The sequence below is a fragment of the Protopterus annectens genome, chromosome 4.part1, assembly GCF_019279795.1.
Source record: "Protopterus annectens isolate FY-2018-M chromosome 4.part1, PAN1.0, whole genome shotgun sequence".
Lineage (NCBI taxonomy): Eukaryota > Metazoa > Chordata > Ceratodontiformes > Protopteridae > Protopterus > Protopterus annectens.
This window is the reverse complement of record NC_056734.1, coordinates 87,594,929-87,610,429: the sequence shown is the minus strand read 5'-3', so window position 1 is coordinate 87,610,429 and position 15,501 is coordinate 87,594,929.

Here is a 15,501-nt window from a genome sequence, read left to right as displayed (position 1 = left end):
ATATATATGTAGTGCAGCTGGACATCAGATCCACACTCTGAACCTCTTAATGCAACAAAACTGTCCCAAGGCTATCTAAATGGGGGTGGAAGGGCCCAAACTAGGGACCTATTTTAATTCTTGCCCTTATCCCTTCCTCCCCAGCAGAACTGTTCTGCCTTGCACCAAGGTAATAAGGGCTGCCAAGTGTGGAATCCAGAGCCCTGTAAACTACAATCGAAGCAATGTATCGTTATACCATCTAAGCCCCATAAAATAGTGATGACATGCCAAACATATCAGTTAATACAGTCATTCAACAGTAGGAAAAGGAGTCTGTAGAATCAATCAGGTTCTTATATATACTTGTATATATGTATTGAGATGCATATATGTGGACAAATCTATACATAATACACATATATATATATATATATATATATATATATATATATATATATATATATATATATATATACATATACATATATATATATATATATATATACACATACATATATGTATACACATATATACAGATATATAGCCAATTTTATATCTATATATGCATACACACATTTATATAGAAAGGCGAATACATACATACGTATATATATATATATATATATATATATATATATATATATATATATATATATATATATATATATATATATATATATATATATATATATATATATATATACGTAAATATGAAGAAATATATGACAGCTACAAACACATTCAACCTGAGGGTCATGCTGCAGCACACTAGAAGTCTAAATCTGAAAATGCACTCAGTGGATGTATTCCTTAAAATGGGGAACAATGACATCTGTGCTGTAACAGACACCTGGTTAAAGGCAGCATTAAGCATCCCTGTACTACCAGCATATAACTCATTCCACAACTTTTGGCTGCAGAACTTGGACTGAAGCGCCAAAGGTGGTGATATTTCCATATTCATTGAGGATGCACACACCTCTAGTGTGGTAGACCAACATTTTGCATTTCAGATCCCGCAGGTGTAGCTAGCATTGGATAAGACAGTGGTTCAGGTTGTGGCCTATAGGTCTCCAAACATGTCCCAAGTCTCACACTCCATGTGCCTAGACACCCTGGAAAATATTAGTGTCCAACCTAACACTGTCATACTGTTTGACTTCAACTACCCCCACCATTAACTGGGAAAGCTACTCATGTACCGATGCAGATGCCCATCACATCGACTAGGTCCATGCTAACATGAGTGACTGTTGCTCTACATCAATAGTCAACTCCTCCCTTGTTATATCTTAACACAAATTAATCATCTTTGGAAATCCACAGCCCCCACCCCCCGCACAGTTAACCACCATGAAATGCCTGTCCAAAGCTAACCATGGCCTCATAAAAACAGAAGTGGCTAACCTCACTGCAACCATGCAAATGAAGACTAGTTACATGACTACTGAATCAAACAACAATGCACTATGAACATGTACACAAATGCATGGAACCAGGACCCTCACCTCCAAAAAAGAGGAAGGCGATGTGTTGCCCCCAGCCATAAAGAAGCTATACAACAGAAGGAGGGAACCAATATGGTATAAGGTGAAGTCCCAAGACTGGAAAACCCCTTATCAGTCTCAATTAAAAGCTGAGATCCCTCATCAAATACTACAAAGTTAGCTGTTGCAACAGAATTGGAGCACAAAAGCACAAGACCTCATACAGTTATGTGAAGAATCTCCATGGCAATACCAAGATTTGTTCTGAGCTAATAGACAATGGTACCTCCTATACTGAGCCAACAAATATTGCCAATATCCTGGTTGACATATTGAGTGCAAACTTTACCCCTCTCCGCCCCAAAGGACCAATCACAATACCAGTACACTGCCAGACACCCAGTATTACTGCTGCACAGGTTAAAACACCACTGTCCAAGGCCAAGAATACAGATTCTATGGGGCCTGATAATATCCCTGGATGTGTTCTACATGAACTACAGAGTGACCTGGCACTTCCCCTGTGTGCCCTGTTCAAGCACAGCCTCACCTCAGGCTTTGTCCCTACTGAATTGTGCACTGCTACAGTCACCCCTCTCCACAAATGAAGTGTGACTACAGACCCTGGTAAATATCACACCAACTGCCTGAAAAGTCTGTTATGCAAAGCTGTGGAATGCATCATGCACCTGACATCATTTGGGGACAGAGGCACAAACACAGGGGTAGATTGGACATATTGCCTTCATACATTGACACAGTTGCAGATGTTACTGGGTTTGATGTAACATCCTTTATGAGGAATATGACATTGGCAATACCAATAGATCTGAGTATTTACTGACTGCATTCCCCAGAGTCCACGACTGATTTACCAAGGACACCAACTGTCTGGGGAACAGACAAAACATAACAGGCAGACATGTGGCCAGCCTGTGGACAGTGTGCCAGTGGAGAGGTATGTCAGAGACATATCAATGTCAGTCATGAAGTCACTTAATGCCTGCATGTCCACACAAACCCTGTCAATCTATCAAGCCACCATGTGTATCACATCACTGATGAGATAGAATCTGTTCACAAATCTGGGGATATGTCTCCCATGTTGTTTGTCTGTCTCCACATGTCCTGTCCTATGACATGTTGCCACCTACTGTATGTGAATCTTTAGGCCAACACCAATGTAATGTCCCTCACACAGGCAAGGAAAAGGGGCAAGGCCCACATTAAGGAATGTCCCATATGTCGGAACTAGCAGCAGTGCCAGGCCCACAGCACAATACAATGTGGGCACCTACATATTGGTATGGCCTTAGCAATACCTGACATCTGTACATCTATACAGAGGACAGACAGAAAGTAGATAGCCAACAGGTTATGCATAAGGATGAATGTTTTGAAAGATAGACGTCTGAAACTGTAAGGTATGCCATTACTACATGACAGCAGTCCTCAATGACATGTCCAAAAAACATAGTTGTCTAGAGTTAATATCAACATATCAGATCAATATCCAATAGGAGATACATAAAAACATGCAGCTCAAACACCAATAACAAGACAGTCAGTACTTAAGAGTCCCAGTTTTGCATGCAGGGTTGTATGGTTCTAGTACTACAATCTGCAATCTACTCTTACTTGGAAAAGCACTGATAAAAGTATCAACGTAATGATACAATATATGTTTTAAGCTATTTTAGTCAACCAGTGCACTGTAGCTGGTCTAACATCCAAGTGTGATTGCATATAACCTGGAATACTACCAATCTATGAAACAAATACAAAGAGAAAAGATTGTGTACTACCCATGTATACCCAGGTGTCCCATACAGTATAGTAACACCCCTTGCTACTGTAATGAAAGCACATAGAAGCATGCTATGTGCAGGAAATTAAATACACTTATTAAAAATGTCATTACTCTGCTATTTTATCAGACTGGAATGTGATCACCGGTTACCAGGGCTGAGCCATGCTTAGCAGGTTTCATCATTGCTTAAATTTAAATGATAAGCAGATTTGCGCTGTGGTAAGAGAAGCTTAGACGGTGTAAGCACCTATTTGTTTAACCGTATGTTAGCACCGCTTACCGTAGCACAAAGCTGTGCAAACACGCTCAATGCTGCTCATAACTGCCTTAAAATCTCTGTATCCAACAGTCGTTGTTCTGCCTAGCAACAAGATAAACAGCCCTTGCAGGTTTTGAACCCAGGACCCTGCACACCACAGTCAAAGCAATTTACCATTAAGCCACCTCAGCTAGATGGTTTTAGGAAGTTTTCTCAAACATACCCTTTTTTAGAGCCAGTTTACTATAGGGAAGACACGCGGTGCAATTAGGAAGGACTGGTATCTATAAATATATGTATCTGAGTAGAAACATACATAGAGAGAGAGCGAGAGACAGAGATATGTAGGGAAATCCATATATGTGTACAACATTATATAGATATATTCCCAATAAATACTGAGGTGTATATACATATATATATATATATATATATATATATATATATATATATATATATATACATATATATATATATATACATATATATATATATATATATATATATATATATATACACATACAAAGATATATACACACACACACACACACACACACACACACACACACACACACATATATATATATATATATATATATATATATACACACACACACACACACACACACACACACACACACACACACACACACACACACACACACACACACACACACATACACACACACACACACACACACACACACACACACACACACACACACACACACACACACACATCACACACATATCACACACACACACACACACACACACACACACACACACACACACATATATATATATATATATATATATATATATATATATATATATATATACATTTAAAACATGTGTTATTGTCCCCCACATAAAAAAATGTTACAAGGGCATCTAAGAGCATTCTCTATACACCAGCCTCTTGAATGTACAGACTTCAACATGTTTTCTAGCCTTTCCACTCAGCAGGAATGACAGCACTAAAGAATGATAGACCAGTATACCTATCAAACTCCTACTGTATGACATCTGGACAGACATAACCAGACAGAAACCCAAATACATGGACATACTTGAAATATTGCTGTTATACACTGAGAAAGTTGCTGGTGTTATAGGGTTTGTTGTAACATATCTTTTCTCAGGGATATAAAGTCATAAAAAAACAAATAGATGTTATCAATTACATAATGCAATCACCAGAGTATGTTACTGATTTGCCAAGGACAACACCTGTCTAGGGAGCAGACCAAACATAACAGGCTAACCTATGGCCATTATGTGGATGGCCCTACAGTTGAGAGCTATGCAGAGACAGAACTTTGTCAGACTGAAACCTATGCAGAAGTAGCATGTGCAGACAAACCCTGTTAAACTAGCAGTATTCTAAACATATAACAGCAATATTCACATTCTGCCCCTAAGTCTGAATCTTCTCCACCATTTAGTTGACTTGTCTCCACAAGTCTTGTGGTAAGAGATAATAGCTCTCACAACTCCAAGATGTCTTCCTCACAAGTAAGGAAAAGGGCCAATGCCCACATGGAGTGCTCAATTATAGGAGTGTGTTGCCATGACATTGGCTATTGGACAAACTACACAGCTGCTCTGCATGCAGTTAGCAAGTGGGGGACCCCAATAGGTGCACAGGCCATCACCGGGTCATGAGCATCACCTACAAAAGCCATGACGCCACCTATTCAAACTAGCTCTATCCCTGTAGTGCACAGAGAAAGAGAGAGAGAGAGAGTGAGAGAGAGAAAACAAAGCATAAACTGAAAAAAAGAGGAAAGAAAAAAAGGTAAGTGGAACATGTAAACATGGAATTGAATGTAGTACTTGATCTGTGATAATGGGAAATATGATTTGGAGGAATATATGTCCCAACAAGACTTGCTGTACTAATGTCCTGCTGAGCAGCTGCTATGGCTATATCATCTGGCCCTCTCTGCAGTGGGGGAAATCACAGACATACCTCTCAACTGAACAGATCTTCACAGAATGTCCAGATTTTCCAATTACAGTTTTTTGTCTATTCCTCCTGTAATCTGTACTTTCCTGGCAAATAGCTGGGGATTGAAGTCATCAAGTAATGACAAACACTTGAATTTAAGACTCCACATCCTTAAGAATATTCACGGTAATGTAAAATGTATCATTCTACAAACTTCCTATGTTTGTAACAGGAATATTTAAAGTCTGTCCCTATTTATCCCCCCATTATTTTAGGCTTTGTCCAGATGTGATGTTCTGAGAGGTTGCAAGGTAGGATCACAGCTCAGGAGCCTGACTCACCCTGAGAAAGGACAGCTCATATATGACAACTGCTTGGGTGTCTGTCAAACAGTTGTGACTTTGCCACTGCTAGGCCAGTTAATGCGATGTTGTCCATATCCATATGTTACCTTTGAATATGAGTATAACACATGTTTGTCTTGTAAAGCTAAGAGACCTAGATAGGGCATGTGCATAGTAAAGTGCTGTTGCAGACATGTGTGTTGAACTGCATGTGATATATTGAATTAATAGCATTCAACTGTACAGTGTTCTGCTGGACAATAAGCACATTTGTGACTGATATCTGTAGTAACACACATATACCTGTGTTATGTGAGCCAAACCATTGGCAGGTTTGTGAGCAAGGACATCGTGACATAATAGCCTACTTATAACTGTCAGACATCTTCCAGGTTATCACAGTGATGTCAGAGCCTACTGTGCGATCAACATACTAATGTATGGTACAGCTGTATTAATACAGTATCAATTTTGATGTCCCTTTTGTCACCCATTTATGTATGCCATTGTCCAGACATAATGCTATAACAGGTTGAGAAGTATGATTGAGCAGCAAGACTGTAAATACAGTGTCCCATACTAACATAGAACAGAAGTGTATACTAGGTATCCCCTGAGTACATGTATGTATGTATATGTTCAGTTGGAAGGCACAAAACTAATCACATGGGTTTCAAGCAGTCTGGTACATAGGTTGTGCATGTTGCCCATGTGTATGATATCAGTGTCAGTGCATACAACAGACATAAATGTGTGGTTGTTGCATTTGCCCTGACACTGATATGGATACTAGAGTAGGCATGATTATCAGGTATTAATCGGAGAAGTGTCCAACTGTGTTATGACCCGCTGTCCATGGCTACCACTATCAGCTATATCAACACATGTATAAAGTGGATATCACAAGTGTACATATCCCTGTTGGAATGACAGTTTTGTGTGCTGTATGACAATTAGACCAGAGAAGATCATTTCATAATGTTTCTCATCTTGAATGTGACCCCTAACCTTTACAGTTCTATTGAAATACAATCAAATGTGTTTCCAGGAAGGTGAGCAACTATTGCCAAGTGAAGATGTGCCACGATGTTAGAGTCCAAACCAAGATGAATGAAAGCTGTAACCATCTCAAGAGGTGGATACACAACATATCCATTTAAGGGTGTGTATACTCATTCAACTGGCTTATTGTACTGATTATTATTTCCATATATTTTCCCAGACCAGATTGTTATGTTTTCAATTGAATTGTACAGGCTATAGGTCACATTACAGGTGGGAATTGCTTTGAAATGAGTTATTGTGGTGTCATGTTTCAATTGCACAAATACCAGACATTGTAACAGGGGTGTGTACCCTTTATATCCACTGTAGGTGTATGGACTCAGCAGTACCTGACATGTATATCCAGCCTCCACCAAGGTAGAGCAAGTCCCTTTTGGTGGATAGCAACAATACACAAACCACATAATAGGTTGCTATGTTGGTTGTACAGGGAAACATAGGTGCAGACTACAACTTGGAAGCTAGTCCACCTTTATCTGAGCAAGCATGTAAGTTCACAGGTGACTTCCTGTAAGGCTGACTATGACGACAAATCAAACATATCCACATCACCAAGGACAATTGCAACAGTGTCTCCACATACGTTGTCAGTCTCAAAGGCAACAACACAATTCACCTCATACACACTTGCTATGGATATAGGCAACCTGCATCAGACAGGTTAGGTGGGAATGTCAACACCCTGTCCACCCCAGTTGTACAGGGGGATATGCACAACCACACTCCTCCCCTCACCAATGGTGAGCATGTACATATTGCCTACTGATGGCAACAACAACATATCTCTATGGGGCATAATAATATCACTGTCTGCTTCCTTCATGAACTCAGGCATGTGTTTACAGCTCCATCACACACCACAGTCAAATACAGACCTGCAACAATCCACAGACCATCTACATGGAAGATGGCCACTGTCAACCATAAAGGTTAGTATACAAGTCAAAATGGTATAAGCCAGACAGTACATGATTCACATACACACACACACACACACACACACACACACACACACACACACACACACACACACACACACACACACACACACACACACACACACACTTGCCAGTATTGGGATTAGATCTCCTGCCTATCTAGTTATGTCTACTATAGTGTTAGGCAGTTACTGCATGTGCTACAGAGCTTACTGAATTTTCACATTGCCAAAGCTGCTGATAACTGCACAGCTGTAGTAAAGTATTACAGGTGGCAGACAGTCTGCCTTCTGTTCCATCCTTACATTGTGCTAGTTCTTTCTGTCTTGCACTTCAACTAGCATTATGGCTTGGCACTTCACCAGGTTATTGTATCAAGAAGTGTGGCACACCTGGGAGGCGTCAGCAGTACTCGTTCATCATAGATGTAGCTCTAGTACTTACTAGTTATGTCCACCCCTCCTGGCATGTTTGAAGGGCAGTTTTCTGTCCTTTCACCGATTAACCTAGTGCACTTGTCCATTATGAGGCAGTGCTGCAACTGCCTCATGTACACTGACAACCCTCCCCTCTAAACACCAAACATTCAGACCTGTGAGAGTTACCCATATATCACCCAATGTGGACATATGCACTCTCCAGCAAAGAATGGAGAAGCAGGTCAAGAGGATAAGATCAACACCTGCAACACACCATGTGGAACATATAGCCCACCATGACACCCACTTTAAAATAGAAAAAGCGAAAAGCCACCAGCCAGATATAAAACGTAAATTATTTTATTCGAAACAACGAACTTGTGACTGAACAAACTTAGAATAAACAATCAGATAACTTCATCTACACAAACGATAATCCATAAGCGCTTTTGTTTAAAAAGTTTTAAACTTCATCAGATAATCAGTTAGAATACATCACTTCCTTATATAACCTTCTCATTTTTCAAAAAAAATCCCGCTCACATGACTCATATAACTCAGGCATGCCCAGTAGCGAAAAAGTGACTGTTTGAAAATATTTTAGTTTTCTCACATATATATTATTATTATATAGATATTTATTCATATTGTTTTTTATAGTATTGATATAATTTATTTAATAGTAATATTAATAGTATCAGTTATTTTAAGTATGTATATATGGTTAAAAGAAGAATTATAATTCTTAATGCAATATAAGAATCTATAATAATAATATATATGTGAGAAAACTAAAATATTTTCAAACAGTCACTTTTTCACTACTGGGCATGCCTGAGTTGTATGAGTCATGTGAGTGGGATTTTTTTTGAAAAATGAGAAGGTTATATAAAGAAGAGATGTATTCTAACTGATTATCTGATGAAGTTTAAAACTTTTTAAACAAAAGCGCTTATGGATTATCATTTGTGTAGATGAAGTTATCTGATTGTTTATTCTAAGTTTGTTCAGTCACAAGTTCGTTGTTTCGAATAAAATAATTTACGTTTTATATCTGGCTGGTGGCTTTTCGCTTTTTCTATTTTTTAGTTTGTCGTTTCTTATTCACAATATGACACCCACGTTGACAGCCATGACGTACAGTTAAAAGCCACACACACACCTTCCCAGAGGCAATTAACAGACATTTACCCAAACAGCACAGACCACCAAGACAGACACTCACTCAGACACCGTGACAGGGCACATGCCAAGGGACACATATTTAACCTACACAGTGTGCCCTTCAACCGAAGCTCCAAAGGCTAACCACCTTGCACAATACAGTGATCATGGGTAATTCAATGCTAAGGCACACACATATCCCACTCACTAAGTTGTATATGGAGCAGGTAACAGCCAAATATCTATCACATGCCAGCATCCAACACATGACACAGCCAGTCATGGCACTCCACAACAACATCGGATTAACTGCAACATTGGCTTACATGTTCACTGTATTGTAAATGTCTGTTAATTGCCTCTGGGAAGGTGTGTGTGTGGCTTTTCACTGTATGTCATGGCTGTCAAAGTGGGTGTCATATTGTGAATAAGAAACGACAAACTAAAAAATAGAAAAAGCGAAAAGCCATCAGCCGGATATAAAACGTAAATTATTTTATTTAAAACAACGAACTTGTGACTGAACAAACTTAGAATAAACAATCAGATAACTTCATCTACACAAACAATAATCCATAAGCACTTTTGTTTAAAAAGTTTTAAACTTCATCAGATAATCAGTTAGAATACACCACTTCCTTATATAACCTTCTCATTTTAAAAAAAAAATCCCACTCACATGACTCATACAACTCAGGCATGCCCAGTAGTGAAAAAGTGACTGTTTGAAAATATTTTAGTTTTCTCACATATATATTATTATTATAGATTCTTATATTGCATTAAGAATTATAATTCTTCTTTTAACCATATATACATACTTAAAATAACTGATACTATTAATATCACTATTAAATAAATTATATTAAAGTCTTATATCAATACTATAAAAAACAATATGAATAAATATCTATATAATAATAATATATATGTGAGAAAACTAAAATATTTTTAAACAGTCACTTTTTCACTACTGGGCATGCCTGAGTTATATGAGTCATGTGAGCGGGATTTTTTTTCAAAAATGAGAAGGTTATATAAGGAAGTGATGTATGCTAACTGATTATCTGATGAAGTTTAACACTTTTTAAACAAAAGCGCTTATGGATTATTGTTTGTGTAGATGAAGTTATCTGATTGTTTATTCTAAGTTTGTTCAGTCACAAGTTTGTTGTTTCGAATAAAATAATTTATGTTTTATATCTGGCTGGTGGCTTTTCGCTTTTTCTATTTTTTAGTTTGTCATTTCTTATTCACAATATGACAACCACTTTGACAGCCATGACATACAGTGAAAAGCCACACACAAACACACACACACACACACACACACACACACACACACACACACACACACACACACACACACACACACACACACACATGCACACATTTGCCTGTACTGAGATCCATAGGTTCATTGCTTCATAGGTGTGTAGCAGGTGAATGGGCCTGAAGTCTCTACAAGGCTAGCCCAATGGAATACCCTGGCATCAGGCCACATGAAAATAGTCCGCAGTGTGGCTCAGGAGTATAGTCACTGGAGTGGTACCCAGGGGTGGGTATTGTATTCCCAATCCACTCATCCAGATTTCTTTTGTGGGTGGCCAGTGATGTGCACTGCTTCACATGTATGTGATTTATATTCCATAACATGGACAGTGTCTGGGTTGTGCACATGTCCCACATGCATGTTCTTTTAATTGTGGAAGTGTGATTGAGGTCTCTGGGGATTGTTGTGTGGACAGATTGGTATCTTCAGAAGTAGCATTCCTGGCCTCATTTGGTGAGACATGGCTATGTAACTGAGGTAGTGATTGCACCTACATAGACAGTATGATATGGAGATTCATTGGAATTATTGGAGTCTGTCCATACAGGACATGTGTATAAGGCATGGTATTCCCTTTGTGGGGTATGTTTGCACACTCTACAGTTGTTGCAGGTGTCCAATGGGGAACATGGCAAAAGGGCCACTGTACACATTGATTGGGCTACTGAGGGGATGGAACAGTGTGCCATGTCCTTTTACTTGCTGGATAATACACACTCAGTCAGGAGATGTAAAACATCAAAGTACTTTCTGATGTCAGTGGCACTGTTGTGGTCAACAGGCAGCTGACTGTCAGCCTGTGTTCTCCATTCTGTTATAACAATGTCACTGTTCAGTGGACTACCACCAATGTATTACTTCACGTGAGCCATAGTGTTCCCAAAGGTAATGGCGGCACAGCTCTTGGCATTGAGGTAATGTCCAGGGCTCTGACAACAGTCAAAGGTGTCAAGTGGCATTTGGGTGTGATATCAACATCACATAGATTGGGAATGCTACCACCTACCTTACTGTTGTATGCAAATATTATCAGCCAGGGTGCCTTTGTGTTCTCCTGCACCTTAGAAGTGCAGATCTCAAATATGAGAGGACATGGGTCCATACCGTATGTGACACCAATCATGTTTGGTCATCGGTCTGACATGTAGTTCACTGCAATCACACCATGGGTATTATCTGTGAGGCAATTTGCAGGAGAACTACCGATATAGTGGTTGCTGCCTAGCCAAGTGTGTTTGTGTAGGATTCGTGGATGGAGAGTAGTCTCTGAGTATTATAAGGGTTGCCTATATTGTTAACTAATCCATACTGTCAGATAGTCATTGCACATGGCACTACACATTTAGGGCTGTGGATTGTCTACACCAACCTCTATGGTATTTGACAACTGTTGACCTTGTAATATGGACATTGGGACATATACTAGGTACTCAATATAATAATTTAGCAAAACCCACCACCCGGAACGGAACCTGTTATTACACAATCACACCAACACCCACATAGGATACTGATGACAGACACACACACTTGCCAGTACTGAGTTTTACACCCCTACCTAGCTATGTATCGATATTAAAATGTTACACATTCATTGCACGTGCCACACAGCTTATAGGATGGATGTTGTCCCAAAGTACTTCTAAGGTGAGGAACATCACCAGCCCTTGTAAATACTGGCATTGGGTGATGTAGTGGGTGAGAGATTTCACAAAATATTGGACTCAACACACACATTTACATTTGCCAGGAGTGAGGTTCAAACCTATATCTAACTACATTGAATGGGTGTGCCTTCGTTGAAGGCTGGGCATCGAGCTGGCAACTCGGCACTATAAAAATCTACTGCCAATCATTAGCGGACCAGAGTTCCGCTGTGGCGACTACTAACCGGGAAAAACCGAAAGAAGAAGAACAACATGTTATGCATTTACCACACACACCACTGACCTTACATGGTTTAGGGCTGCCAAAAGGTATTCCTAAGATGAATGATATCTGCAGGACTGCTAAAGTCAGGAACTGAGAGGTGTACTGGGTGTAAATGGGGCCAAAATTTTTAAGGTACGGACACATATATGTACACACACACACACACACACACACACACACACACACACACACACACACACTTACCAAGAATGAGATGCAAACCTCTACCTATGTAGCTATTGTTACTACATTACTCCACATTTATCACATGTGCCACAGAGCTTATAGGTAGAATAGTGTCCAAACATACCTCTAAAGTGAGTAACATCAGCAGCAATCCTTAAGGAGGGGTAAGGGAAGTGCAGTGAGTGTGAATGTACTCAAAATTAGGTTCCTACAAAGACACACACACACTCTCTCACCCAAACACACACGTTTTCACAGTTGCCTGGACCAAAATTAGAACTCTTACCTAACTAGTTTGCTACACTACAGTATTATGCAGTTATCACAAGTGCCAAGGAGCTTAAATGTTGGCAAACTGTCCAAAGGTATCTTTGAAGGTGAGTGACATCAGCAGCTGTGTTAAAGGAGGGGTAAGGGAAGTGTAGTGAGTGTGAATGGCCTCAACTACATTCATCTAGAAACACACACACACACACACACACACACACACACACACACACACACACACACACACGCACAACTTTACATTTGACAGGACTGAGATTACAACTGCTATATGGATACTCATTTGTACTGTAGCACTACACAGTTATCATGAGCACCACTGAGACTATAGGGCTGAGGGCTAACCAAAGGCATTTCTACAGTGAATGACATCAGCACATCATGTGATATAGGCCAATGGGATGTGTACTGGGTGGAAAAGGCCTCATAATGGGATTCTGTCTGTCACTGTCTGTCTCTCTCTTCTCCACATCTCTGTGTGTGTATGGCTGTCATATTATATTATGTTGGCCTTAGATATGTGTGACTATTCCTATCCAGTGTGTGTGTGTGTGTGTGTGTGTGTGTGTGTGTGTGTGTGTGTGTGTGTGTGTGTGTGTGTGTGTGACAGTTCCCTATCAGAAGCCTGAAACACTATAAGCCTGAAAATCAAAATCCTGAAAACTATAGACTGAAAGTTCAAAATCCTGAAAGACCAAAATCCTGAAACTCAAAATCCTGAAAACACAAATAATGCTAATATGGCACTATAAAGACACTAATATCTACCGACTGACCCTGACCCTAACCCTAACCCTAAGGTCCGTCACTATCGCACACTCACCTGACCCACGCCCTAACCCTAACTCACTTAAACCGCCCCTAACCCCAATATTTGTCACTATTGCATACATGCCTAACCTGCGCCCTAACCCTAACTCACTTAAACCGCCCCTAACCCTAACATAAAATCAACCGCACACTTACCTGAACCCAACGCATGACCCAACACCACAGGGCTAACAATAGCAAAGCCACAATGATGTCAGTATGTCCATTTTGTGTTTTCAGGATTTTGAGTTTCAGGATTTTGGTCTTTCAGGATTTTGAACTTTCAGTCTATAGTTTTCAGGATTTTGATTTTCAGGCTTATAGTGTTTCAGGCTTCTGATAGGGAACCGTGTGTGACGTATCCATGGTGTACAATTTTGTGTGTGTGCACAGACATCTGTGAATAACTGATATCTGTAGTCCACTGTGTTGTCAGACATGGACTTCATTTCTCTAGGTGTAGGAGCATGATCAGTATGACCTTTATTGCGTGTGTGCATCCATTCCAGGATGGGTTGGACTCCAGTTCAGAGATTTATGTGCTACAGCTACAACTAGCAAACTGTTTCTGCAGAATATCTGTAGATAGGTTGTCAATATGGAGACACAATGGGCATAACATATGGGGGATACTGTAACTATTTCTGTCTGTGCTGCTTGTGTAACATGATTTGTTGTAGCATAGATGTTCTGACATATGTACTGTTTTACACTGTGATGTATCATGTCATCAACTACTGACAGTTATCATTCTTTGCTCACAGTTATTTACCAGGGAAATACAAGATGAATGAAGCTAAGACCAATATTCTGAGGCATATAGACTAGATATTTTGGCACACTCCTGCCATTGTGGAGGGGCATCTACAGACAATAGACTGCTGGTTCTGTGTAAATGGTCCAGCACCTTGTTAGTATGCTGGTTGGGGATTCCCTTCTTGTGCTATTCTCAACTTAATGGAATGGCCATATCCTGCTGGGGCCATACCTCTCAGCTGTGCAGATGCACCTAGGTTATCCAGAGGCAGGACTCGTATATCTGGTCAGTTTACCTTTACACTGTGGTTTACAAGCAGTTTTGTGGCTATTCATTCATGGATTTGCAGTCAGGGGTAGTATAAGTGGACATTAGTGTTTCAGACTTCACACACTCCATGACATCCATTCTTCTATTGATGCTGTTATTCTCTCCTCTTCCGAACATTATGTAATCAATATCTAATAAGTATCCCTATAGTTGGGCCTTTATCCCAGTAGTATTTATGGCCTGGTCAATGTTCCTTGCAGTAGGACACAGAGAGGAATGCTGCTAACATTTGTGAACATGGCCTTGCATTTGTTTTCTGTTTACTGTGTTTGGTTGTTAGTTCAGACCCTCTGACATTCTGTACACTGGCACTATGGGTGAGGCATGGGCCTTTGCCAGAGGACTGTAGGCCATTTGAGAGTGCGGCAGGCCATCAAGTAGCAGGCCAGTGCATTCTGTCAGTCATACATTCCCAGGCTGCAAGCCAGTGAATTATCCTGGGGTGA